Source organism: Lactuca virosa, chromosome 5, assembly GCF_052849685.1.
Source record: "Lactuca virosa cultivar CGN04683 chromosome 5, Lactuca_virosa_CGN04683_v6, whole genome shotgun sequence".
NCBI classification, from domain to species: Eukaryota; Viridiplantae; Streptophyta; class Magnoliopsida; order Asterales; family Asteraceae; genus Lactuca; species Lactuca virosa.
Genome location: NC_136430.1, coordinates 157,529,869 through 157,557,088, shown reverse-complemented (window position 1 = coordinate 157,557,088; position 27,220 = coordinate 157,529,869). Strand labels below are relative to the sequence as shown.

The 27,220-nt window shown below is 34.4% G+C and overlaps 2 long non-coding RNA genes and 1 pseudogene across 9 annotated transcripts; 2 read left to right on the top strand and 1 right to left on the bottom strand.

Moving 5' to 3' along the window:
• Nucleotides 1–173: 173 nt before the first annotated feature.
• Nucleotides 174–4,041, top strand: LOC145111902 (short-chain dehydrogenase reductase ATA1 pseudogene; annotated as a pseudogene).
• Nucleotides 4,042–6,970: 2,929 nt separating this feature from the next.
• Nucleotides 6,971–7,547, bottom strand: LOC145114297 (uncharacterized). The gene is made up of 3 exons (XR_013710965.1): nt 7,486–7,547; nt 7,234–7,324; nt 6,971–7,081 (listed from the first exon to the last, which is right to left on the bottom strand). It is a non-coding gene; the product is annotated as an uncharacterized LOC145114297 (long non-coding RNA).
• Nucleotides 7,548–11,439: 3,892 nt separating this feature from the next.
• LOC145115535 (uncharacterized) lies at nt 11,440–15,063 on the top strand. Of its 8 annotated transcripts, none has more exons than XR_013711604.1 (6): nt 11,440–12,070; nt 12,753–12,841; nt 13,128–13,236; nt 13,636–13,734; nt 14,033–14,098; nt 14,491–15,063. It is a non-coding gene; the product is annotated as an uncharacterized LOC145115535 (long non-coding RNA). The 8 variants fall into 8 exon arrangements; XR_013711601.1 differs by having other exon boundaries at nt 11,440–12,200; nt 12,294–12,841; XR_013711603.1 differs by having other exon boundaries at nt 11,440–12,387.
• Nucleotides 15,064–27,220: the final 12,157 nt, after the last annotated feature.

Here is a 27,220-nt window from a genome sequence, read left to right as displayed (position 1 = left end):
TAGCAAGAAGCTAGAAGGGGACAAGGTACATGAGAAAAAACAATTTAAAAACATAAAAAATGAAAACAACTCCAAGTATGTCAATTGGTGCTACTCCTATTCTCCTTATACTTGAAGCAATCAAACACCAATGCAATTGTAGTGCCATCAATCGTAGTAGAAGGCACCTGAGAATGGTTGGAAACCATTTTATTTCTCGCCATCTATATGCTGATTATCTGGTAAATAATCGCCACCAACATCTTTTTCTTCTTCGGAAAGTTACCCCAAAAAGCAACATAAGCCATCATTTCACGGACCGAGAAGAAGGATCTTTGAGGTATGTCACAAAAAATAAGAATCCATAATAAAGCTTCACGGGAAAAAGGCCTAGAGAAAAATATGATCAATTATTTTAGCTTCCATATGTTACCAGATACAAATACATACAGATACATGCGGTTGTAGTGATGGGAAGTCCACCAATTTATAGGGACAGGGTAGTAGGGTAGTGTGAATTCACCAAAAAATAGCCCTTCAAATAAAGCAACTAACTTTTCAGAGGTATCAACATTAACCACTAAATATGATAATCACTTGCAATCATGATCACCAAGTCAATAACAAAACGCAGGGCTTTTACGGGAAATTTCCCATCAACATTAAGACTGAAGCCACATTCATCAATTTGATCATTTAGTGTAGGGGTGGAATGCTAGTGGTGAACTGGGTTAGTTCCTACAATTCAACAAAGAGGAAGGAGTTGTCTTCCAGTCCCAAGTAAAAGGTGAAGAGGAGACTCAATCCTTAATAAGACGTAATTTTTTTCTTAATGTCATAGAGAGAATGGGACGGTTTTGTAATTTCGTGTCACCCGACCATAAGCCCTTCCAAAATAATGTATCATCCCCTTTTCCAATCGACCGAACCAATATGGAATGTGACAACTAAACAAGCCGTCTAAGATCATCCCCATCTTTTGAAAATTATTCTAGGCGATTGTGATTGTTTTAAAACATAAATGGTATTTGGGTTTTCCATCCAAGTTTTGTATGTCTCACCCCATGACAACAGACATTGTATTTGACTGATCGGAACCCCCAATGCCATTTGATGGAAAAGCTGATTTTAAGAGCTTTTAAGCTCCCAAGACCAAGCATACCTCTTTATTTAGATGCTAAAACCTTCTCCCAACCCACATAATAGAGCCTCATTCTTCCACAAATCTACAAATCAACTTTCCACACGAGATATGAGAAGAACTTGAAATGGAAGTAGAGTGATAAACCATACATGGAGGCAAAGAGGGTTCCATTTCAAGCTAGAGAGGCAGTCACTTTAACTTTAACAAAGAATGGGTGGTGCTTCTATAGACATAAAACATAAAGCAGAATGGGGACATGTGGGAGTGGGTTCTAGGGTGGGGGTGAATTTATTTCCTATTTTATTTTATATAATTAATGTAAACGGGTATTAAAAAGATTAAAATTTATTATTAAACAAAAATAGTATTTTCAACTTGATTCGGTGTCAAAACCAAAACAAATTCAAACCATATGGACAATTAAATGAAAAAATAGGGAAGGAACTCGTAATTATTCCATATCAGAGAAATGATTTATGTAACCAAGCTCGATTAATGACTGATTAATGTCACCAAGCTCGATTAATGACTAATCCCGCCTAATACAACTTATTAGCATTATTCATAGGCATCTTAGAGTGCCAAACTTGTAGTTATCGATTAGTCAACCATCTAGACAAATATTTAAGACACTTTTCTTATAAGTAAGTAGTATATACAATGGAGTTAAAAATATGGGAGCTATAGACAATATTTTTCTCTCTACAAAACAATTTATGTTTTATAGTACAACAATTTATGTTTTATAGTTTTGTACTGTACAACCCTATAAAACATAAATTGTTTTGTATGAAGAAAAAATGTTATTATGTGCCACCCAAACTTGATTAGAATCTATAATGACTACTTACCTTCTTATTCGATTCTTTTTCATTTCATAACATAAGACATTCGTAGAATTATTTTAGAATGGCTAATACATCAATGCACTATCCTACTCCTAAATCATATAACTTATATCTCCAACGAGACTTGGACCCTTAACCTTTCTTTGTGGAGCATTTTTTCTATCAATCCTGATACCACTAGGATATAAACCTTTTGGTACATCCTTATATATATATATATATATATATATATATATATATATATATATATATATATATATATATATATATATATAAATTATTTCTTTTAAAACATTTTTATCCATGAGAATTTTGATGAAAAGATCGTCGTCGGAACTAATAACCACTTTACATGTATGCTATCAATTCTTGAGTTGTTTTGTTAGTTTGTTATACAATTGACATTTTCATACTTAAAATTATCCTGATTTCAAATGAACTTGATGTTTGTGTTCATGTTACAAGGTTAATCAATAAAGTTGTGGTGGTAACTGGTGGAGCGAGAGGAATCGGAGGTGCCACGGCCAAGTTAATGGCGGAGAACGGTGCACATGTAGTTATTGCAGATATTTTGGATGAATTAGGAATAAATCTTGCTAATTCAATCAATGGTCGTTATGTTCATTGTGACGTCTCAGTCGAATCTGATGTAGAGGCTGCAATTCAATTTGCTATAACTTGGAAAGGGAAAATCGATATTTTATACAATAATGCTGGCATCGGGGGTACATTCCTATTTGGTGCATGGGTCGATCATACAATATATATATATATATATATATATATATATATATATATATATATATATATATATATATATATATATATATATATATATATATATATATATATATATATATATATATAAATAAGTTATTATTATCAACTTAAAATTATGGAGAACTTGACAACAAATTTAAAAACAAAATCTAAACACCCCAATAGGCAGGTGTAGATTTTGTTTCGGTGACTCCCAAGTCGAAAATCACCAAAAAAGGAAATAAAAACTAGTTTTTTGTTCGAAAATGTGTATATATGCATATTTTGTATTTTTTTTCAAATTTTTTTTTTTAAGCTTCCATACCTTGCGATTTTATGTTCATAATGAAAACGAAAAAAAATATTATAAATGTGTATACATACATATTGGATGAATATTCAAATTCGTAGAATGTTGGGCAGATTAGGATTTCTCAAGTTCTCGACTAACTTTGAGTCTTTGAAATCTCTCTCTCTCTCTCTCTCTCTCTCTATATATATATATATATATATATAAACTATGTCTTTTGTGAAGACAAAATAAGAAATGTTAACGCGCGCCCGCACACACACACACATATATATATATATATATATATATATATATATATATATATATATATATATATATATATATATATATATATGTATTAACATTTCTTATTTTGTCTTCACAAAAGACATAGTTTATTCAATGTATCTATTAATAACAATATCTAAAGAAAATCTCAGAAATTTATTTTCTTTGTAGATATCGGAGGAAGTATCACCACTATCGACATGAAAAGGGTTTCAAAAATAGTCGGAGTAAATGTGAATGGTGTTGTACATGGGATCAAGCATGCTGCACGGGCAATGATCAAAGCAGGTACATGTGGTTCTATTATAAACTCGTCAAGTACTGCTGCAATAATGGGAGGCCTTGGATCACATGCCTACACGTTAACAAAAGAGGCGATTCTAGGAGTAACAAGAAGCTCATCATGCGAGTTAGGTTTGTATGGGATTCGTGTCAATTGTGTTTTACCTCATGGAGTGTTATCAGAGATGCTCGTGGATGCATATCGTGGTTTCAAAAAAGATGCAACAGTTGAAGAAGTGCAACAATCTGTAAGTGAGACTGCAAGTTTATTAAAAGGACGATGTGGAATGGTTGAAGATATTGCCCATGCTGTGTTGTTTTTAGCTACTGATGAGTCTGGATTTATAACTGGTCATAATCTTGTTATCGACGGTGGCTATACCACTTCGTCCGTCAAAATGAGTTTCATATATCGTGATAAACAACCAGAGTCAAATAAAAGTAGCTAGTATATGTAAAAAAAAGGTCAAGTTCGTTGCTCTGGTCAATTTTCATACTTATAAATATATAATAAATGTATTATGATGTTATTTCTTATAAAACTTACCAATTAGGACCGTGGAGTGATTAATCTAAAGGTAAAAAGACACAAATTTATAAATAAGGTCTTGATTTAAATTAGAACATTACATTTTTTATTTTATGAAAATATTATGATTAATCTTCTCAACATTATCTATAAGACCATTATAAGGCCATTAGGAGTGGCTCGTTTTTTCTGTAATGAATAATTTTGGAGATTTTCCAATGTTGGATATTATTTTGAGGTTCCTAGCATTGTCAATGTCATTCCATATATATATATATATATATATATATATATATATATATATATATATATATATATATATATATATATATATATATATATATATATATATATATATATAGTAGGTTACAACCCGTGGAAACCACGGGTAATAGATTTATAAAATTTTATTAAACTGATAATATATAAGTTTTGTTTAGACTTTTATATTGATTATTTAAAATTAATATATATTTTTATTTGAATATCCGATATACTGTTATGTATGTAAAAACATTTAATATAATTATGATTTACAGAACAGAATATAAATTTGAATAGAATGAAAAAACACAGTCAATAATGAAAATTATATTGTTATACGAAAAACTAAATATAACATAAATGTAAAAAAATAAAATAAAATAAACCCAACACAATAAATTACAAATTAAAAACTACAAATTGTTTATAATATCTAAAAACTTTTTTATTAAAAATAACTTTCCAAAAGCAACATTCTTGATTACTTTCAATGTATAAACTTACAGCCTCTAATGAATTACAACTCAAATAAGAAAAAGATTTGGAAGTATAATGCTAAAATGAAAAAAAAAATCAAAGTAGACTGCTGAAATACATAGTTTCAATCTACAATGCTGAAAAAACGCAAATTAAATCACCGAGGATAATAACGTCCACACCAACTAACATGAAAAATAACCACCAAAAAAGAGCAGTAAGAGGAGCCAACAGGGGCAAAATAGTCCAACCCAAAACTCCAACCACTTAGAACAAACACACCAGCCGATCAAAGAGGCAAGAGTAGAAACCCCCGAACCAAACTCTCCAAAGAAACCAACACACTAACCATCTAAAAAAATAGCAACCAACTTGAGAAGTCACCTTAAAAATAGTAGTCCACTTTCAAATAAAGGACAACTCCTAATCACCGAATAAACAAATACAACATATGCTTGGAAAAAACTTAATGAAGTCATAGAATTTGAGCAGTGCCAAGACATAAGCATGGAAAAAACATAGATAAAGTAAACAACACCAGGACCATGCTCTTGATATAGCACATTGTAAGGAGGGCAGAACCATAATTATGTAAATAGCACCAGAACCATGTCATCCTATAAAGCAACCATCATCTGCCCCAACCATTTTTGTAACCACCATAAGGACAACCAAATTTGGAACCACTTGAAACATCTAGTAATAATAAGACTGGAGGACCAAGTCCAAGTCTCATTACATACAAAAACAGAGACCTGATGACAAAATGTCAACTGCTAAATAAAAGTATACATTTACAAAATAGATCCCTAAACTTTTAGTGTTTTAATTTTTTTGTTTTTTAACCTTTTTAATTGTCTTCTTTCATATTATAGTTTTAAATTCTTTGTTTTATATGATTTTAGTTTAAGCATTTCAAGGTTTTAACTTTATATATTATAATTCAAGTTTTAACTATTCACGACACATATCTTATAATAATTTAAAACTTTATATATTATAATTCAAGTTTTAACTATTCACGACACATATCTTATAATAATTTAAATTAATATTAGAAGATACATATTATCTTTTAAATCATGAATTATTATTGAAACAACATTCAATTTATATTTTTTGTATTTTTGTTTTGTGTTTTTATATTTCACATTGGTAAATATATCATGGATTTAATAATGATAAAAAGTCCAAGATATGAAAGCTATATGTTCTTTAATTATTTGCGGTTATTTTAAATAGAAATTAAAGAAAACAAAATAATATGTCACTACCAAATTTCATTAAAATACTCATACAAATAAACTAATAGCAAGAAAAAAATATATTTACAATGATAAGCATTCCGTTACATAACAATATGATTTCATATTAGTCTTTCATATTTTAAACAATAACAATAACAAACATTTAGATGTGCTCATGAATTTCCTGCATTAAAACAACATATTAATTCTTAACAGTGGCACTTAAATTTGGATTAGACACAACATTATCATCTTCTCCATGTTTGTTTTTCTTTTAGATTATGACAAAGACTTAGTAAATTATGTTTACCCGCATACAATATAGCCTCAGTAGCAGCTGGGAGAGCACTCTTTTTCACAATTTCATTTTTCAGGCTTTTAACAAACACTTGATTGTTGCTCTTTTCAAGAACAACAATTCTATTGTGTGCAATGAAGATTGCAGAGCCACCAACTCCTGTTTTTTTCTTCTTGAATTGTATGGCCTCTTGTAAAGCTACCTTTAGGGACAATGTAGAGTTTGTATGACCCACTATCTGCTTTTGAACATATTAAGACTGCGTTTTATGTAGGGCTATAAGAAAGGATCTGTGGGCCCTAGTTTTAACTGACTGATCATGGCCTTCAGATTGGTAGGATTTGATTTTCTTTTTGTGGTTAGTACTCAAAGAAACGAAGAAAATAGTTTTTGATGAAGAAAAATGAATCACCACTAACAGAAAAAGCAGGGCGTTCTCTTTCTAATTTTAAAACTGTCATGCCACTATCGTGCCCTGCTGCAAGAAGATTTGTTTCAGGCTGACACCTAAGAATCCAAAATCTATCATTTGAATTTCACGTAACCTCTGAATACAAAAGCTCCTCCCGAAACGTTTGAAGAGTTTTCCTTTTTGTAGAATCCCAAAATCTTATGCTTTTATCCTCTGAATTTCACGTGACCTCTTAACGTGTCTACTTCCCAAGCATTTGTATCTGAAACAGAAAAAGTAATATTTTTACCTTCAGAAAAAAGTAATATTTTTTGCATTTAATGATAGGAACCCTTCAGTCCACTTAACCTACAATCATCCATACATTCAACAATAAGTTTGAAGATGAGTAAGCATTCTTGGGATATTATTTACCTTCATGATCATGCTAATCAATAGAAATGTTTAGAAATGTTTTTGATCTCATCTGGTGAATTAACCAAGAAACCCACGCATAGGCAAGTACCTTAAAAAAAGACGCACTTCAAGTAAGGTTACAATATAGTCTTGAAGTTACTAATGTAACAATTTAACCCTTGATACTGTCAATAACGAACTAACTTAATGAACCAAAAGAGACCCATTCTGAAATCATTAGTATAACTGGTAAAAGTGTCATTGACATACCTGAGTGAAACCTTAGGTATCATCCTCTTACACTTCCCCTGCAAAACATAGCAAAATAATTCTTTAACTTAATTAAGACATTTAATCAAACACATAGAAAGAATAACTTTCTTTACAGGTTCGTGCTTAGTAAGTAGGAGATGAAAATAAAATCAATTACCTTCACCCATTAAATCGGAAAGAGTTGATAGGATCAACCTATTATTCTTCAATCCACAACATTGGTTTTGAGAAAAGGAGATGAAAATAAAATCAATTACCTTAATGCGTTAATTAACTGATATATTGATGGAAGAAAAAAAACTTCATTCATGGCCTACATTCAAAAATTCATGGCCTTCGTGGCCTTCATCCAGATCAAAAATTTGTTCGTGACCTTCATCAAGATTGGAGAACAAAACCTATGAATACAACTCAAAACCATCTACAAAAGAAATATTTCTTCAAAATCTACCTGCAAAATCAAAACCCTTCTTGATGAGGGGAGGTAAAGAGGAGAAACAGAAGATCATATCAAGATATGTATTTCATTAATCAATATTCATACAAAAAACCTAAATAAGCTTACCTGGAAACGTCAAGAGGGGGGAGACGGTGTCATGGCTTCAGGAGACATTTCCTTGAATCCAGAGAAAGAAGAATAAGGATTACCATTAACCGTTGATTGGATCGAGGGTTCCAATGAGACAGGTATTGAATCAGATGTTTATTAGAAGCCCTAGTCCATCGATTTCAAATTTAGATAGGATTACATTCCTAATTTGCAAAGAAAAAATCATCGTGATTTCAAAAGAGATTAAATGGAATTCAAGACATGTTGAATCCGAAAAATCAGGGATAGGAATACGAAATAGGGTAAAAAATTAGGAAGAGAATCAGACCCGAGGATATGTAGAGCACTGATTGAATGGTCAAGGGTAATTTCGGAATTTCAGTTGCAAGATTTGAGCGGGAAAAAAACTTGGGGTGGGCTAATAGAATGCCACCTGGCAAAATAACTCTTATTTATTAGATTAGGGGATATATATATATATATATATATATATATATATATATATATATATATATATATATAGGTTTAGGTTCTATGGAAAACAAAAAACCTTAAAAATCATAAAAATGCATAACAAAAATACTTAGAGATCACAACACTTTTTTTTGATTTTTTTTAATAAAAAATCGCAGTTTTTTGTTAAAATTCGCTGAAAAAAAATCATTTTTTTTTATAAAAAAAAAAATTTTTTTTTTCAAAATTTTTTTCAGCGAATTTGTAAAGAAAGCTGCGATTTTTTCAAAAAAAAAATTCAAAAAAAAGTTTTGTGATCTCTAAGTATTTTTTTTATGCATTTTTAGGGTTTTTTTGTTTTCCAAATAACCCTTCCCTATATATATATATATATATATATATATATATATATATATATATATATATATATATATATATATATATATATTCCCTAATAAATAAAGAATTTTTTGCCACATGTCACACTCTCATTTATTTGGCCACGTGTCATTTTGTGGTTATTTTTAATTAATTTTTTTCCACATGACATTCATTTTATTAATTTCCATATAATATTTAAATGTAATAATTGCAATAAATGTAATAATAATAAATGCATATCAATTTCATTAATTGACTTCCTTCTAATTTCAAATTTTTGAAATTAAAATTTCATTAGTTTCATTTATTTATTTATCTAAATTATTCGTTTAATTTAAAAAAAAACAAATAATTTAATTTTAATAATTCAATAATTTTCTATTTTTTTCTTATAAATTCTAATTTGTGAAATGTTTAGAATTTCATATTTTTTTCTTTAAAATAAACTCATGTAATACATGGGTCTTACACCTAGTGTGTGTGTATATATATATATATATATATATATATATATATATATATATATATATATATATATATATATATGTTAAAAGTATGTTCCCTTAGGCCGGACGGAGTGGGAGCGGGGAACGGGCGCGGGGAGCTTCCCGCCCGGCGGAACACCGCACCGTCGGTGCGGGGAAGCGATGTGCGGGAAACGGAGAGGGGAGCCTTTCCCGCTCTCTCTCTCTCTTGCTCCGATTGGTTGTAATTTCCTTTTTCTTTTTTTTTTTTTTTTTTTGAAATTGAACCGTTATTCAACGGTTACAGAAGTAATTTTTATTTTTTTATATTTTTTTTTGGCTGTAACGGCTAATTGTATTTTTTTTAACCTTTTTCCACTCCTATAAATACATACATATTAAACATCAAACATTATTCACACTACCCTCTATTCTCTCTATTTTCTTCTCAAAAAAAAAAATGACTCCCGACAATCAAACCCCAACTTCCGATCGAAGGAAAAAAAGTCATGGTTCGAGTATAAACATCCATTCTCGAAACATTTTTGCTATCGATTCATCCCCGCAAGGAGTTTACCCCCCCCCCCCCCCCAACTCGATGCTCCCATTCAATCCCCACTACAATTCCAATACCAAAATGTTGTACAATATTACCCGATGCAAGTTCCAAATGTTCCGTCGCAAATGTTTTCAAACTTTGTTGTGTTTCCAGATCAACAATCGTCAAATCAACCTCAACCCCAAACTCAAACTCAAACTCAAACCCAAACCCAACAACAACACCAACTTGTCGATGAGTCAGATGACGCGGAAGAAGAAGACATGGTTCCCGAAAGTCAACCAACACCACCACCACAAAGACGTAAAGAGAAAAAACAAGCGCGCGAGGGTGTCGCACAATCGGGAAGACAAAAGCCGACAACATGGGTTCCACACGAAGAGCTAGTTTTGGTCAAAGCTTGGGTTGATATTTCTGAAGATTCGATTCAGTGAAACGCACAACCGGGAGACCATTTTTGGTTTCGCATTTTAGAACGATTTCGAGAGGAGCTAGGAAAAGGTGACGACTACCGTACGAAACATCAAATTAATTCGAAGTTTCGAGAAATAGCAAATGGGGTTTCAAAAATAAACGGGTTGTACAACAACCTAAAAACCCAACGAAAAAGCGGTCAAGGCGACGAACAAATACTTCAAGAAGCGTTGCAGTTTTACCTTGAGGAAGTCGGAAAACCATTCAAGTGGCACGACTGTTGGAAATTATTGGTCCGATGTCCTAGGTGGAAAAAATACGAGCAAAATTTTATTTTTGGAGTCCAACAACTCAAAGCGAACGAAAACGGGCTCTAGTGGTTACACAACCTCCTCAGATGCTCGGTTCGGTCTAGATTTAAATCAGGATGACGAACTCGAGCTAGAAGAAATTGTCCGCCCAATGGGTAGGGACAAAGCGAAGAGAAAGGGAAAAGGGACTTCTTCGAGTGCATCTGATTTCAGCGTGGACATTGACGAAATGCGGAAGATAACATCGTCGTTTGATCGATATAATCTAAATTTCTCCGAACGTTTGGCTTTCGACAAAGAAAAAGAAGAAACAAGGAAAAAGGAGCGGGCGGAAAGACAAGAAATGGAGGACATGAAATTTTTGATGGAAAACATCGATCATCTCTCGGGACCGGCTCTCGAGCTCGTGATGAAGAAGAGAGAAAAAATTCTGAAAAAATATTTTTCGTAGGTTGTTGTTGGTTAATTTGATTTTTAGTTTGTGTGTGTGTGTTTTTTTTAATTTTCTATTTTTTTAAATTTTAGGTTTAATGTAAGTTTTATTTTAATTAATGAAATGCTTTTTATTTTTAATTAAATTTTATGTTTAGTATTAATTTAAAAATTATAATTCATAACAAAAAAATTAATTTTATTTAATAAAAAAAAAGTGAGGGAAGGACTTCCCACCCATTTCTTGGGTCTTAGATGAGCTTGGGTTTTAGGTGGGGGAAAGAAACGTGAGGGAAATATATGACCCACAAAAAGTGAGGGAAACTTCCCTCCCTCTCCTTCCCGTGTTATGAAACAGTACCCACCACGTTCCTTGGGTTATTTACTTCCTGACTTTGGTACCTATCCACCGCCTCAAATATTGTAGCTTCCATCACCGACTCGATTCGATGCTTGTCGATTCTTTAGATAAGCACTCCACCTCCTATTCCTTCTCACCGGTCTTTGCTTTTGTCATCAAGCAGTTTCCTTCACCCCATATCCCCAAATCAGCCACCACTTTCCCCAACCCACCTCTCCTGCTAGGCACCCTGATTTATTTCCATCTTTTGTCTCCCCCTCCCACCACTTCCAGTCACATCCACCATCATTTATTGTTGGCGTTTTGGGTTGCTTCACACGATATTGACGTTTCTACACAAATCAGATGACATCCGTCTCCTTTAATCATATTTATCTCCCACTCCTTTTCTGTTCAGCATTGTTGCACTTCCGCTCACCCTTCTTCGTCCACCTGTAAAGTCATAGTATCCTCAGCTTCGATAAGCTCTTTGATCCCCACCCCGAAAAACTACCTTAGGTGATTGTTGATTTGGGTTAACATTTTAATTATGCCTTTTTGATTCCTACCCCGCTAAACTTCAGTCATGTTTGGGTTTGTCGTTCTGAACATCTTCAAATCTAAAAGGAGAGGACCTTTTGCTCATATTTATGATTTGTGAAGAAAATGAAAGCTAAGGTATGAACAGAAATCACAGACACACCCTATAAATTTGAGCAATCGATTCGATATTTTATTGTCTTCAACCTATCAAAGTTTCATCCTATGAATTATTGTTGAGATGTGAACTAAAATTCAGCACATCTAGGTTAGTCGAAGCTTCATATTTCATTTGATTTTGAAATTTGATAGCAGTCAATTCATGTGATATTTTTTGTTCTCTATTATTTCTTGGTAAAAGATTATCTCCTTACATGTTGGTTCTGATAATGGATTGGGTTTTGGGAAGATTAATGATATAATACGGGAAGTTACCAAAATTCATCCTCCATCAGGTATGCATTCACACATTTTTATGAATTTCGGGAATTACGTAAAAGAGAATTGTAGATCTCTGTTAATTTTTTTTTGTCTCAGGGTGAAAATATCAATTGCTTACTTTTTATTCACATGTTTCGTATCTACAATTTGCAACAGATGTTAAATATGTGTAACATGATCATTCTGGGGCAAAGTTTAACAAATGTGTCTTCTCTTGCATCTGTACTTTCGTGGTCATTGTCTGAAGAAACTGGAACCCCTATCCATGATTTGTTCTGTAGATTAAAAAAAGTTACCTTATTGTGACCAGTCTACCCTTGAGTTTCCATTTACCATTATACCCCTCATTTCTCTTACTTACATATGTACGCTTCTGCAGCTTGGTATGAAAGGAGACAAATGAAGAAGATATATTCTCCATTACTGGAAAGACTTGTAGTTCTTTACCGTGGATTTGAATGGAACCAGGTGCATATTATCATATATTTTGAAATGTTTTAAAATCAAACTTAATCTGTTGAATGTTATGTATAAAAACTGTAAAAAAGTAAGGAAACACACCAAAAAAATTATTAACATAATGAAAGTCTTCCCGTGTCCAATAAAACCAACAATAATTTGTGCTTCCTACGATCTCAGAGAGGTGGAGAAGTGAATTCTATTTTTTTTTTTTTTTACTTTTTTATTTTCTTGATCTTTTTATTCATTGGCTATTGGGTTTTATGGTAATTTGTTTTCATAAATCTGATTATAGAGCCTTTGATGAGCAACCGGTGGTTTGTGACTATAGAGCCTTTGGTAAGAAGACCTTTGAGACAGCGAAAAAAGGTGACTTGACCATTATGCCCGAAAGATTTGAAAAGGTGTGTGGGATATTTTTGATGATATATTTTCTTTTATATCTTGGAGTAAATCAATTTTCCTAATTTATGCAAATATTTTACCAGTTTTTTGTTTAGTTGGTTGAAAAGTGGTGACATGATGTGTTAGTTGCATTGATTGGTAAAAAGGTGAAGCATCACTGCATAAATCTGTATAAAATAAAACATTGTTGCTTAAATTGCTAAAAAAAACCCCACTGAATTTAAATGATATGTTTTCTGGTACTCATATATATATATATATATATATATAATCACTGCCTTTCAAATATAAAAGATCTGTGTATAAGCCGACAACTGTGGTTAGGACACATGGTTCCCGTTTCGCATATTGTAAGAAAAGATTTTGCAGATGGTTATATAACTGGTTGCTGCAACCAGGAATTTGACCTCAACACACCAGAGAGAGCTGCACAAGCGGGAGCTGCAGAAAACACTGTTGCAGTTCCATCAATTTCATCATACTACATCAACTTAAAGGTAGAAAGCATATCATATCTTTATTTTTTATATATAAATAAAAAGAGAATAATTAGAATTACTATTTTTGAAATATCCAACAAATATAAAAATTATGTGATTAAAAAATTGTATCATGTTAACACAACCACAAAAGGCTTGATTTTCCTTTGCAACAGAAAAGTAAACAAAAAGAACGTGAAACAATTTCAAGATTTAAAACACTACCCCTCAACAAAAAAAAGTAATTATTTTTATTCATGTATAATACAATTATTCAATTAATTAGAAAATAAGGCACCATTAATCTGATTTGCAGATATTTTCAAGTAAAGGAGATCTAGAACTTTTTAGAAGTAGCAAGAGGGAGACAACAACAGTTATGGTAGCATTCTATTTTTCAGTTATTTATTCCTTTAATAATATCATTAATAGTAAACAAATATTTTAATTTATCAGACATTTAATTTTTAAAACTGAAAAAGATCTCAAAATACCCCACCAATCGAGCACTTTAACAAGGTATTAACCATGAACCCTGACATTTAATTTAACTTTTTTGTCATTTGCAGAATTTTTGTATAGGCGACCATCACAAGATTCGGTTACTTTGTAAACTTAGCTTTTTTGTTTAACTCAGCTAGAAATTGGTTCATTAACATGAGTTATGAAGTACACAAATGTTTGTTAGAGTATGCATTTAGTTTATTATTACATTGATCACCTACTTCAGTTTCTTGAATATTTAATATATGAAAACATTGTTTTTACCTGTAGAGAGTGAAGCAAATGAAGCTTGATGAAGCATCATCTGTTGAAAGTCAGCATAAGACAACCATCCCTGCCATTAATAATCTATGTCATCCTAATGATTTTTAATAACTTTTGCTTACTAAGCACTATTATGTAAGTAAAATTTTGTACTTATAGGTGTTCGATGCAATTTATGTGATCAACTAAATAGTTGTTTTTTCTTTGTTTTGCTGGGGAAGTGTAAGAGGACCATACATTATAAATAGAGAAATAGAATAATTGAGACTAGTGAAAAAACAATTACATTGTTTTTAGAAGGTATCTCCATCTTCACTATACTTATTTCAATTAGGCGTTACAGACCGAGACCTACTGTGATTTGTATGTGTATGTGAGCTAATCTTTATGTGTGTGTAATTGTGTAATCATATATGTAGTTGTTTATCTATATGTCGTCTGATTTGTATCAACTTATGTGTGTGTCGTCTGATTTGTATCAACTTATATGTGTGTCGTCTGATTTGTATCAACTTATGTCTGATGTGATATGCACGTCTTTGAAATGTGGTTTTGATTTGTGGTTTTGCTTATTTTAAAGGATGATTAATCTACTTGAATAAATTTTAATTGCTATGATATTGAAAAAACCAATTTGGAGGCTTCTTTATTTACATGATATTAATCATTGTTTAACAATTAATTTTGGTAGCTTTGGATACAGGGGTCATAAATGCATACATACCTTGATCCTAGTATGATAAGGTATTATGAAATTGTTTATATGACTTTGTACATGCTTATAAAAAGCCATACATACTTAATATATCAAAACTTACATATATGATATTTTTCACTATGTCTTCATCGTTATGTTTACCGTCGACAACACTAATCTAACATCCCATTTTCAAAACAATTTTTTTTTAGTTTATTAAGGTAAAACTTTTCAATTTATAAATCCATTATTTAAGAAAACCATTTATTCCAAATTACATTTATTAAAAATCAGAGTATCATAGAAAACGCTGAATCTTCAATGTTGCTGATGAGTGTGTACAGTCCAGCCTTCGCCTTCCCGCTATCACGGATGATACCTGAAACCATAAACAACTGGATAAGCATAAAGCTTAGTGAGTTTCCCCCAAAATACCACCAAATACACATAATAAACAACAACATGCATACAGAGCCTTCAGCCTGACTGGAAAACCGCGTCGGCCTACAGACTATCTGGACCGCTCACAGAACCTTCAACATGATTGGACCGCCTCACCGGGCGTTTAACCAGTCTGGACCGTCCTCCAGAATACCAGGGTTTGTTGGACTACCTCCTCAACCCAACCGATCCTCCCGAGCCTCTGTGCCTTCGGCTTATAGCCGGTCCGCACAGGGTATCTTGGCCTACAGCTCAAAGCAGGACCGCCTCAACCCACCACCACCATATGCCGACATATAAACAAACTAGGATCAAGTAGGCACATAAAACAGGAAAAACAATCATACAACTCACTCCCGCCTACTAGTCCTCTCACAGCACACAGTCCCACTACCAGGTAACCTCCATAAAATGCGTAAGCATAAGTAGCCAGAGGTGAGATGGCCACCCAGACATATGATCCTACTCTAGAGTCACAACCAAACAAGGAACAAACAAGAGAGCTTAAACCAAGACTTCTCAGGCTATCCTACATAACTACATACAGTCCTTAGGGCACTCCAACAGATGATAACCAGTAAGTACAGATAACATACAGATCCAACAGTGCACTATAGCATAGCAACATCCTACATACCACGATACCGATAACAGATCACTACATCATTACAATATACTCAATACCAGAATACAGATCTAGCAGATCAGTACAACATAGCAACATACTCGACACCCGAAAATAGATCTAACAGATCACCACAACGTATCAACATACTCGTTACCGGAATATAGATCTAACAGATCACTATAGCACAACGACATACTAAGTAGCAACAATCTAAGAAATATATGACTGTATAAGAGGTGAGATAGCCACTCGGACAGATGATCCTACCCTATAACCATAACCAAACAAGGAACATGTAAGAGGGCCTAGATCAAGAGTCCTCGGTCTATCCTACGTGACTATATACAGTCCCTAAGACATCCCTCTACTAATAATAACCGAAAACTAGTGGGCCAACATTGGTGCCTTCGACCCACGGTATAATGAGACGAAATTCATGTGAAATGAAGAAACCCGAGAATACCGCGATCCGTTCCCTGCTATACTGCTTGCTCTCGCAGATTTACTAACATTCGAACCATCTCAGAATAAGAAACTTCTTGAAACAGGATGTTACAACTCTCCCCCACATAAACTGAATTTCATCTTCGAAATCCGTCTTGGTTAGGATCTCTAAAAACAACGCCAACACATTCCATAAGCTTCCTCTAACCACTTTGAAATCAATGCATCTTATAAATCAAACTCAAGAGACCACTCGAAAACCCATAGCTGCCAACAAACAACCCAAAAACTTGAAAATACTTAACCACAATGCCTATCTTTCTCTCCCTAACTGAAGAGCCAACTTCCAGTGAGAACCAATCAAACCGAAAACTCTCAAAACCACAAACACAAACCAATTCCATCAATATATTTCCCGGAACCAGGAACCCATCAGTCTAAACTTCAGAAACCATACCCTAAGTCTGATGATCATCCATTCATCATACCAACCCCAAGTTCCCTGACTAGGAACACCACCAAATCATGTAGAAAGAATACTCAAACATCCTGACCATGAATTTCACTTAATCGCAAATCCGGAAACTATGCCTAAAAACCTTAAATATATTGTTGAATTCCTGACAAGTCACCACCAATCCACTGACTTCATGGGCATAAGGATGGTCAATCCAATAATTCTCATGTTGCATCCAAATCCCTTACCAGCTCAGGTGCGCATCCACCTGAAAAATCACTCGAGGCGTTTACACGAACTTTATGACTCGAGATTTGAGAACCAATATACGACATGGGTAACCAAACTCCCAACAAACAGACCACAGGAAAAATAAGGTTCATAACGCAAACATTCAGCAGGAGACTTTTGATGCAAATTTAATACTCCCAAGAAACGTTTTACAGTCCACATGATCCAAACAAGTTAGTCATTGAGTCTCCTGACTCTCAACAATGCACTAACACCCAAACATGCCAATAAAACTAACGATCCTAGACCAAAGAGTCTCAATCAAATGACTATTGGGTCCTACTCATATGAATCATACAACCACTGGTTCACAATACATCGTGACACCTCCTAACCACTAAAACGACAAGCTCCCGGTACTACGCCAATCCTGCCGTCATTCCTTTACTGGCCTAAAGACTCACGACCAGCACCACGGGGGCCTAAGGATACTCAACCATCAAACCATTGACTTGCAGGAACCTAATAAACATCCCTCTCAACACTAACCAAACACATCATGGTCCATACTCTTCTATCGTGCACAATACCTTTCACAATACAGTCTGCTACAACACAATATCGGAAGAAAATATGGTTGCACACAATTAGAGAATGAGATCGGAGGTCGTACTCTTATTCCAATTTAAAGGCTACAAACTAATTAAGAACCATACCAATAAATGCGAACCAATTGCTCCTTTGCTATCTTGTTTAGTCCATATACACCCCTCCCGACAATATCTAATGAACTTACTACAATGCACACCCTTAAGAGGACCCAAAACCAATCCTACGTCTAGTGCATTCCTTCTTCCTCATAACCATACTCAAAGGGAGAGGTACCAATAGATCTAAAAAAATGACGAACCTCAATCGTTAGCAGAAAAGTCCTCATGAGCGACCGATACAAGATCCCACACTTCGATTGAAAATGAACAAATCCCACTAATACGTAACTAGCTCGATAAAACTTCCAAAATTATCCAGATTTGTTGCTAAAACCCTGGTCAGATCAATCCAAATACCAACCTTGTCGATACGACGTGTCAAAATTGGATCCTACGCAGGCCCAAAGCCACACCTGAAAAGCTAAAGAACACCTCTCCAACGTCCGAACTCCCAATAACCATGGACAGTTTCCAAACCTGAGCCCGCTATGAACAATACTTCCATAACCAACAATTAAGGGTATCCATACCCAGAAACAAAATGTACAATGTAAAGATTTTATGATAGGTTGACACATCCATTGAACTTCAATAGATAAAGCTTGAAACTTTCGAAGAACCTCGGCTACTAACAATGAAGGAAATGACCAACGATCGAGAATGCATTGACAACTAATCTAATGACCCAATACACTACTGAATAGAACCCATGTGAAACTAAATATACCAAATTCTGAAGTTGATTTACCGATCAACAACTGCTCAGCCTAGACTATGGATAACAAACTATACAACGGGTTGACAAATCCCTCAAAAACCGATACTCAACCTGAGCGATCTAAACGTCTCTTAACCTATTCATTGGCCTTCCCAAAAGGAACTACTATCTACTACGATCTCCTTATCCACATCTTTCTACAGCGAAGATAACTCATGCATTCCTAAGCATATATATCTAATAGAAACCTACTATGTGCCCCGTATTGACCAATATTGAACCAAAGTCTCGCATACCCGAACCGTAGATCTCTATGACCCATTCTTCTGAAATCATAATCTTGAACAGATCGATGGTCCTCTAAGAAGAATATCAGCTTCTCCCCCACTTAAGGTTCGAACTACCACCAATTGACGTTGCAAACAAACCAAATTTCAAACCGGCTCAACCAGATACATAACATCCCAGAACCTTGGAATGTATAACACAACATAATATGATCTTCTAGATAAAGAGCAACCAAACTCAAAGAGATTCCAAATCTCAGATGGAGACCTTGGAAACTCCCCAATCATAACCACCTCTAACATAAAAAATCCCATGGAGATCCACACACAATAATTCTAGCCATTCATCACACCGATTCTCTATCTAGAAACAAATGGACTACCACACACCTCGTCTGCAAATACCTAATCATCAATTCATCACATGAATCATTCTTAAATATAAGAGGCATCATTCTCATAGTTGGGAGACATCAGAGACAACAAAAATTGTCCTTCCCAATTCACTTCCCTGATCACCTGAAACAATCAACTGACCTGACTATATTTAATGAAAGCAGACCCTTGATCTCATCTCAAGGCAACCATACCACAAGGATCATCTTGTAGATTCCCACACTGCCATACATGCTACCAAAAAACGCAACTAACTACCCCATGCTAGGTCTACATCCCAACTTTGAAATCACATGTCTGCTCTCTCTGTCCCATGAACAAGGAAAGCTGGATGAACATAACCCCCATCGTGGATAGTGCCATCCCAGTCCATCTGCCAATCACTTAGCCTCTAGCTGTGATCCTCGATCCGATCATCACAATTGCTTCCTTCTTGAGTCCCATGACTTAACTGGTACTACCTCGAGCAAGGCCATCGAGACCTCAAATCCAATAACTCACCTAGGTCTACACCATTTGAACCCAATACTGACATCGCTACTAATGCCCAAACAATCATCTGAGATATCCTCAGTCTAAACAACCATAATCGAAAGGCCGATAAAGACGGGAACAAACTGTAATGAATCATGGTGCCATACCATGTTATCTACCCTCAACCAGCTCCTTAGAACCCCCAGAATTTTCTTTAATTCAAGTACAAATCCTGTACTTTCAATAGTACGGGCCCAATACTACCTTCCACAGCTATCCGTACTTTCCTCAAGAATCATTCCAGATCCTCTAAGTAACTACTCATGTACACTATCGCCCGATCCAACCACATATACCCGCTCTTAAATGATCACACACTGTTATTATTCCGACAATCTCCTTCTAGGATTCCTCTTTCAAAAATGCTCACACAAGCACATTCTACCATGCTTCCTAGGCTGTCCTAGGGTTCCCTTCACACCACTCTCCGTCTTCAGCTATAGAAGAGACTCCCTCTAATACCTTCTAACTACCTCACAAATACAATTACATGCTACAAGTACTAGAAAATTCTTCGACTGTAAGGTCTCACACTACAATGGTTGGACTCAAACAAGTGTTGCGCAATAGAGTTAAACATAAACTTCTAAAATTATCTAAGCCCCGCGACATGTAACCTAACATATTCGCTTAATAGTTAGCCTTTATTATTTAATGTACCTAAAATCACAAAGCAAGTAGCATTCGAGCATCAAGTAATCTAATAAGTACCTCACCTAATCAGACCATTCTATCCAACAGTCTGAAATCCATACTAGCATGCAGTTATAAAAGATCAACCAACAGGCATATAAAGACATATCTCCTAGCATTCTATCATGTAATCCTGAGCAGATCATTAGCCCTAGTCTAGCATGCAATTCTCTCATACTCATACCAAAACAATAAGCATAACACATGTATGGGTATTTTGGGAAATACTTAATTGAGTTAGGTTGATTGCATGCATCGCACTCTTTTTTCTTAAAAACCTTTTTAGAAAATCATTTATTCCTTTTATAAAGATTTTAGAAATTCCCAGTTTGAGTTCAGACACACCTAAGAATGTGCCCGAATCCCTCAAACCAAGGCTCTGATACCAATTTGTAACGTCCCAAAATTTCCAAGTAAAAATTTCATTTTAAATAAGTAAAAACCATTTATTCATTATCCTAAAAGACGATTATAATAAAAGTATTCTCAAACATCAGAGTAAAATCATAAATAGTCAGTGCGAAATAAATCTCCAGGGGATGCAGTGTGATTAAGTCGAACTCTTCCTTTTGAAACCATAAGTACCTAAAAACATTTTAAACATAAACCATAAGCACAAAGCTTAGTGAGTTCCCCGAAATACCACATACCATACATACATACATCGGGCCCCGCCCGACATCTATGGGGCCCCACCTGAAGTTTCATACAAACACATGCAATAGTCATACAGACAACTAGCATCCTATAACATAACAGTTGGTCGGCATTAGTGCCTTCGACTTGCAAATAGTGTGAGGTGACTCACCTGAACTATTCAATAGAAGCCTAAAAGCTACCTTAGCAACAGAACATCCAACCCAAGCTTCCTAAATCAAAAACAAAAACAAATCCTTAGCCAAATACTCAATTCTACCCAAGTTTGACCAAAAGTCAAACTAGTCAAAAAGTCAACAACCAACTTAGACAAAGTCAACATCATGTCATGACCATTCCTTGGTCACATTGAGAGAATGCAACGACAAAACAATCATGATTCTAGACACCTTCACGTTGTGACACATCTTATGTCACTTTATGACTTTTGTTCAGAAGGCCAAACTCTTCATTAAGTGTTTAATCACTTAAGAGCAAGGCCAATAACCTCAGATCTAGATCCTAAATAGCTTCATAATGTATAAAGTTTCAAACTTTATCCATTAGGTTGGTCCAAATATCAAAGATCTAGTCTTTAAGTATCAAATGGACCAAGAATGCACCTTTCTCAGCTAAAATCATTAAGTCTAAGTCTCAATCCTTCAGATCTGAATCAAAATGATGTTTAGATGGATAAAGTTTCCAAATTTATCCATAATAATGTATCACGCTTTCAAGATCTAAACTATAATACACCAAAATGGCCTAAATGACCAAAATAACTTGCATGGCTAAAAGGGAAGGAAAAAGATCAAATCTTTCCTAGTGCATGAGGTCCAAGAAAATATTCTAAACTAACCAAAAGGTGATGAAGTCTAGATCTGAAACATAAAATGTTCTTGGGACCTTAGAGAGTAATAAAGTTGAAAATTTTATTGACAACTCTCACTCAAAACTCATTAAAATGGACCAAACACCAAATACACTTAGATAAAAAGATGAAACATTGTTCCAAAACCACCAAAAACTCCAAAAATGGATGAGAGAGGAGAGGGGAGGCTCAAATCTTGAAAATGGAGGCTAGTGTTCTTCTCAAGAGGTTCTAGATATGATGGAGGCTAAGAAAATACCCTAAAATATGAATCCTTACCTTTAAATACCTAGAAAACCCTAAAAATTTCGTTGGCTTTGGGCTTCACAGTTCTCATGTCGTGAGAATATACTCTCACCTCGTGAGAATAGATTTTCATCAAATTTCACTCCAACTTCAAACAATAATAAGTTCTTCATTTCAAATCCGTTTTCGACGTTATTTATATGCACAGAAAGGTATTGACAAGGCCCAGAACCCTAGCTAATTAATTTTGACTTAAAACATATCGAACTAAAATCCTTAATTCATAAAAGAACTCTGAAACAACATTTTTCCCATTTTACCCTTCGACCCCAAGATACAAACCAAGGCTTTAATCACTTATCCAACAATATCATCCTCTAATAAGGTCTAAACCCCATTCCTTTGAAGCCCAAGGCCTTTAGTTGATCCATTTATTTTCCATAATCCCGGAATAAAAAAAACTTCTTGAAATAGGATGTTACAAGTTGATGATACTAGGAGTCAAAGGCTTTTTGAGGAAAACCATATGCCACGATGTGTCATGAAGGGTGTCACTATGTGCATGACAATTGGAGAAAGCGTGCCTCAGATGGACAAATCGATGTGCCATGAAGGGTGTCAAGGCGTGGTGAACGATGAATCCCAAACCCAATATTTTTAGGGTTTCTTCCATATTTAAAGCCATTAACTCATTACCTAGGGCATCATTTTTGGCCTCCAACCCACCTCAACAAAATCCTAGCCCCATTTCATGTTTGTGAGCTTGTTTGATTGATTGGAGGCCTTATTCATCGTTTTTGGTGAAACTTGAAGAAGAAAGAAGTTCATTGTGGTGAAAGGAAGCAAGAGCTAGCTTGGATCTATCATTCTCTACATATTTTTGAGTTGTTGGAGGTATAAAGCTCACATCTTGATCCTTGTTGTTCTTGTTTCAAGTTGGAGTTCATTTTAGATAACTTTGGTCCCTTCCATGAATGCTCTTGGCGTTTGAGGAGATCTTGAGGTTGTTGTGAGTCTCAAATGGTCCTTAGGTTTCTAAGAATGAGAAAAGAATAATGTTTGAAGCTATTTTGGTTCCATGAGCAAGTTAGGGTCATATTAAGGAATTAATGGACTTAGGGCTTAAGATCTTGTCTTTTGGTGAGGTCCTAATGGATAAAGTTGGAAACTTTATCCATTAAGTCATTGTGAGGGATTAGATATGAAGTTTTGAGCCTTGATTTGTATGAATTAAGTTCTTAATAAAGATTTGAGGAAATTTGCAAGTTTTCATGATGTGACCAAGGAATGGCCATGACGTCAACAAGTTCCGAATCACGACTGTTTTGTCCTTGCTTTCCGATGACCTGACGTATGGAGTGCCATGGCGTGACATTGAATGTGACAAGGTTAACTGTTGACTTTGTGGACCTTTGACCATTGACTTTTGACCACTTTGACATTAGGTCAAACTTGGAGGATTTGGTTTGCTGATTGAAGATTTATTTGTGTTGGTGTTAGGCGGTTCAAGGAATTAATTAGTACAATGACTTAGAGTGCTGCTAAACTTCTTCGATTCTGCAATTCAGGTGGGTTTCTTACTATGCCACATATCGTATTGTATATCCTTTGCATGGTAGGATAGAAGTACTCTTAGAGTACAAGTATGCTAGTGGCCTAGGGTAAGTTCTTGTTATACCGTACATCTTAGAACACTTGGAGCTTTAGTATGCTATACCAGTAGGGTCTTCACTATTGATTGTATGATTTTGTTAGGAGGTATGTTTGGTTAGGATAAATGGGGTAGGCCAGTTAGCAGGATTATATATGGATGACTAGCGATGGACTTAATTGAGAAATGGTCAATGGCAGGGTAACTAGGGAAGGCTAGTTGCCAAAGGAATGTACTATGTGAGTTTATGGATGTGTTTATGGGGTAGGCCAGTTAGCAGGATTATGTATGGATGACTAGCGATGGACTTAATTGAGAAGTGGTCAATGGCAGGGTAACTAGGGAAGGTTAGTTGCCAAAGGAATGTACTATGTGAGTTTATGGATGTGTTTATGTTATATGATTATGTGGTAGTGATAGCTTGGGTCCTATGTACTCTAAGTTGGATAGACTGAGAACTCTTAGTGTAATGCATGATTATGTTGTTCTTATCTGATTGTACGCTCTCGGGTGGATCACCTATTCGACTGTCTATCTGATCTATGACTACATATGACTTTATGTCTTGTATGGGATGTGCCCGTTTATTCCTTGGACAGGGCCCGTTATGTTGGGTGGGGACCGTTATGTATGGTTAGGCGGGTGTAACGTCCCAAAAATTAAGAACAAAAATTTCAATTTTTAGAACAATAAAACCATCTTTTTAAAACATGTTCATAAAACCATAATGACACGCGAACGTCCCTGTCGTAAAACTTTGTTTTGCTTACCGGTTATAATAAATTATTTATAACGATATTTATAAATAATTACTAATAGTTTGTTAACCTACAATAGGTGTTGTAAAAGTAACAAAATACTCTAGGTTTTAACCTACAATAGGTGTTGAAATGTTAATATTTCGTGCTAATACTCCTTAAACTCGAAATTTCTCAAAGTCTCAAGTTGTTGGAACAAAGTTATCTTTGTGTAGTTTTCCCATATTTTGGTATCATGTTGAAAATGAAACAAGTTGCTAAGTGAAAATGTTCTATGACATACAACTTAACACTTGTATTATTAAAAGCTTTATGATGGTTAGATTATGACACGCGAATGTCCCTGTCGTAAAGCTCTGTTTTGCTTACCGGTTATAATAAATTATTTATAACGGTATTTATAAATAATTACTAATAGATTTTTAACCTACAATAGGTGTTGTAAAAGTAACAAAATACTCTAGGTTTTAACCATTGAAATAGTACAACCTTTTACGATTATTTTACTAATAAAAACTATGTTTTAGTAAAATATTCAAGTGTTATGATGAGTTTTTAACACACCAAAAGTTCGTTTGAGTGTTTTGTAACACCAAAAAATACTCTACTTTTGTTGTGACTAGAACTTGTCACAATTTACTCAAAATTACATAAAACCTTGAAATTTATTATGTTTCCACAATTTTACAAGTGTTAGTGGTAAAAGTTTATATAACCAAAAATTTACCATTTTTGAGTGTAAGGTCTCATATTTACCATTTTTCAAGCCTTGATAACCATAAATGCTTCAACACTTCCATGAAATTATTTGTGATTTTTAACACACATTTCATAGAACCATTTTCACTTAGCAACTTGTTTCATTTTCAAAATGATACCAAAATATGAGAAAACTACACAAAGATAACTTTGTTCCAACAACTTGAGACTTTGAGAAATCTCGAGTTTAAGGAGTATTAGCATGAAATATTAACATTTCAACACACATAGACATATATACACATAAGTACATGAAAATATCTAAAGATTTCAAACAAGACTTGAGTTGTATTCTTCCCCAAAAGGATGAAAAAACTTGAAAAGAGTGGGGTATGAAGCTCACCTTGGGGATTTTCGAAATGTAGAAGGAGATGAAGAAGAAACTTTCGAGCCTAGCTTGTGTCTTGGAGAGATTCTAAAAAATGTGGGTGTTCTAAGGAGTTTAACACACACCAAAGTGTGTAAATTGAATGTTCTAAGCATAAACATGAAGCAAAAACACTTGAGTTAAACATGGACTTACCAAGTTATTGATCCTTGAAGAAGACTTCCTTGAAGAACACACACACCCACGAATTTTTAGAGAAAGGAGATGAGAGAAATGTTGAATGTTTGAGAGGAAAATGAGTTGGAAGTGAAGTTTGAATGAGGGTGGAGAGAGAGAGGTAGAGAAGGAGAGGGGAGAGTGTAGGAGTTGACCCTAGCTAAGGATGATGGGAAGTTTATGGAGACTTGTTGGACAAAACTTGGTTACATGCTAGATTATATTGAGGTGGCATGCAACATTAACCACTTAATCCCCCTTTTTTTTTCGAATAACCCAACCGGCCCAAGGGGTTCTCAGCCCAATGTTGGCCCAAAAAAAATATTTGTGGGCTTTGATTTGGTTTGACCCAATAAAGATCTTTAGCCCATTGATGCTTAATAAGAGGTTTTTGGTTAAAAGGCCTAAAAATGGGCGTTCTCAGCCCAACTAAGGCCAAATATGGGTTTTCAGCCCATATCATGTCTAATAGAAGTTTTCGGCCCATTAGGGACCAAAGAGGGGTTTTCAGCCCAAAAGGACCAATTAAAGAGGTTATCGGCCCAATAAGGCCCAATAAAGAAGTCTTGGTCCAATAAAGGTTTTGGGTCAAAAATTCTTGGGCTAAGGCCCAAATTGATTGGAAATGGTTTATTCGATTGAATTTTGGCCTTATACGGGGTTGTTTCGACTTGAATGACCATGTATGAGAGTAGGAACTTAATAGCATTGAATTTTGAATTTCACTATATGAAATGTTGCAAGATTACACAAGGAGATCATCTTGTACAAGGATCGACATTCTTAACCTTAATTTTCTAGTTGTGACAATATTGGAACATGATTGATTAGATTGTGTTAATTCGAACACATAATCAAATAACAAAATCAAAATCGATTTTGAGAATGATACTGTTCAGAAATTTCGACTCAAGAACAGAAATCGATTAGTAAATCAAATTAGAACAAATAATGATTAACTAAATCAAATAAGAGTCGTGAATCATGAAATCAAGCAAAATATAAGAATGAATCGCTTAATTTGAATAAAGGATT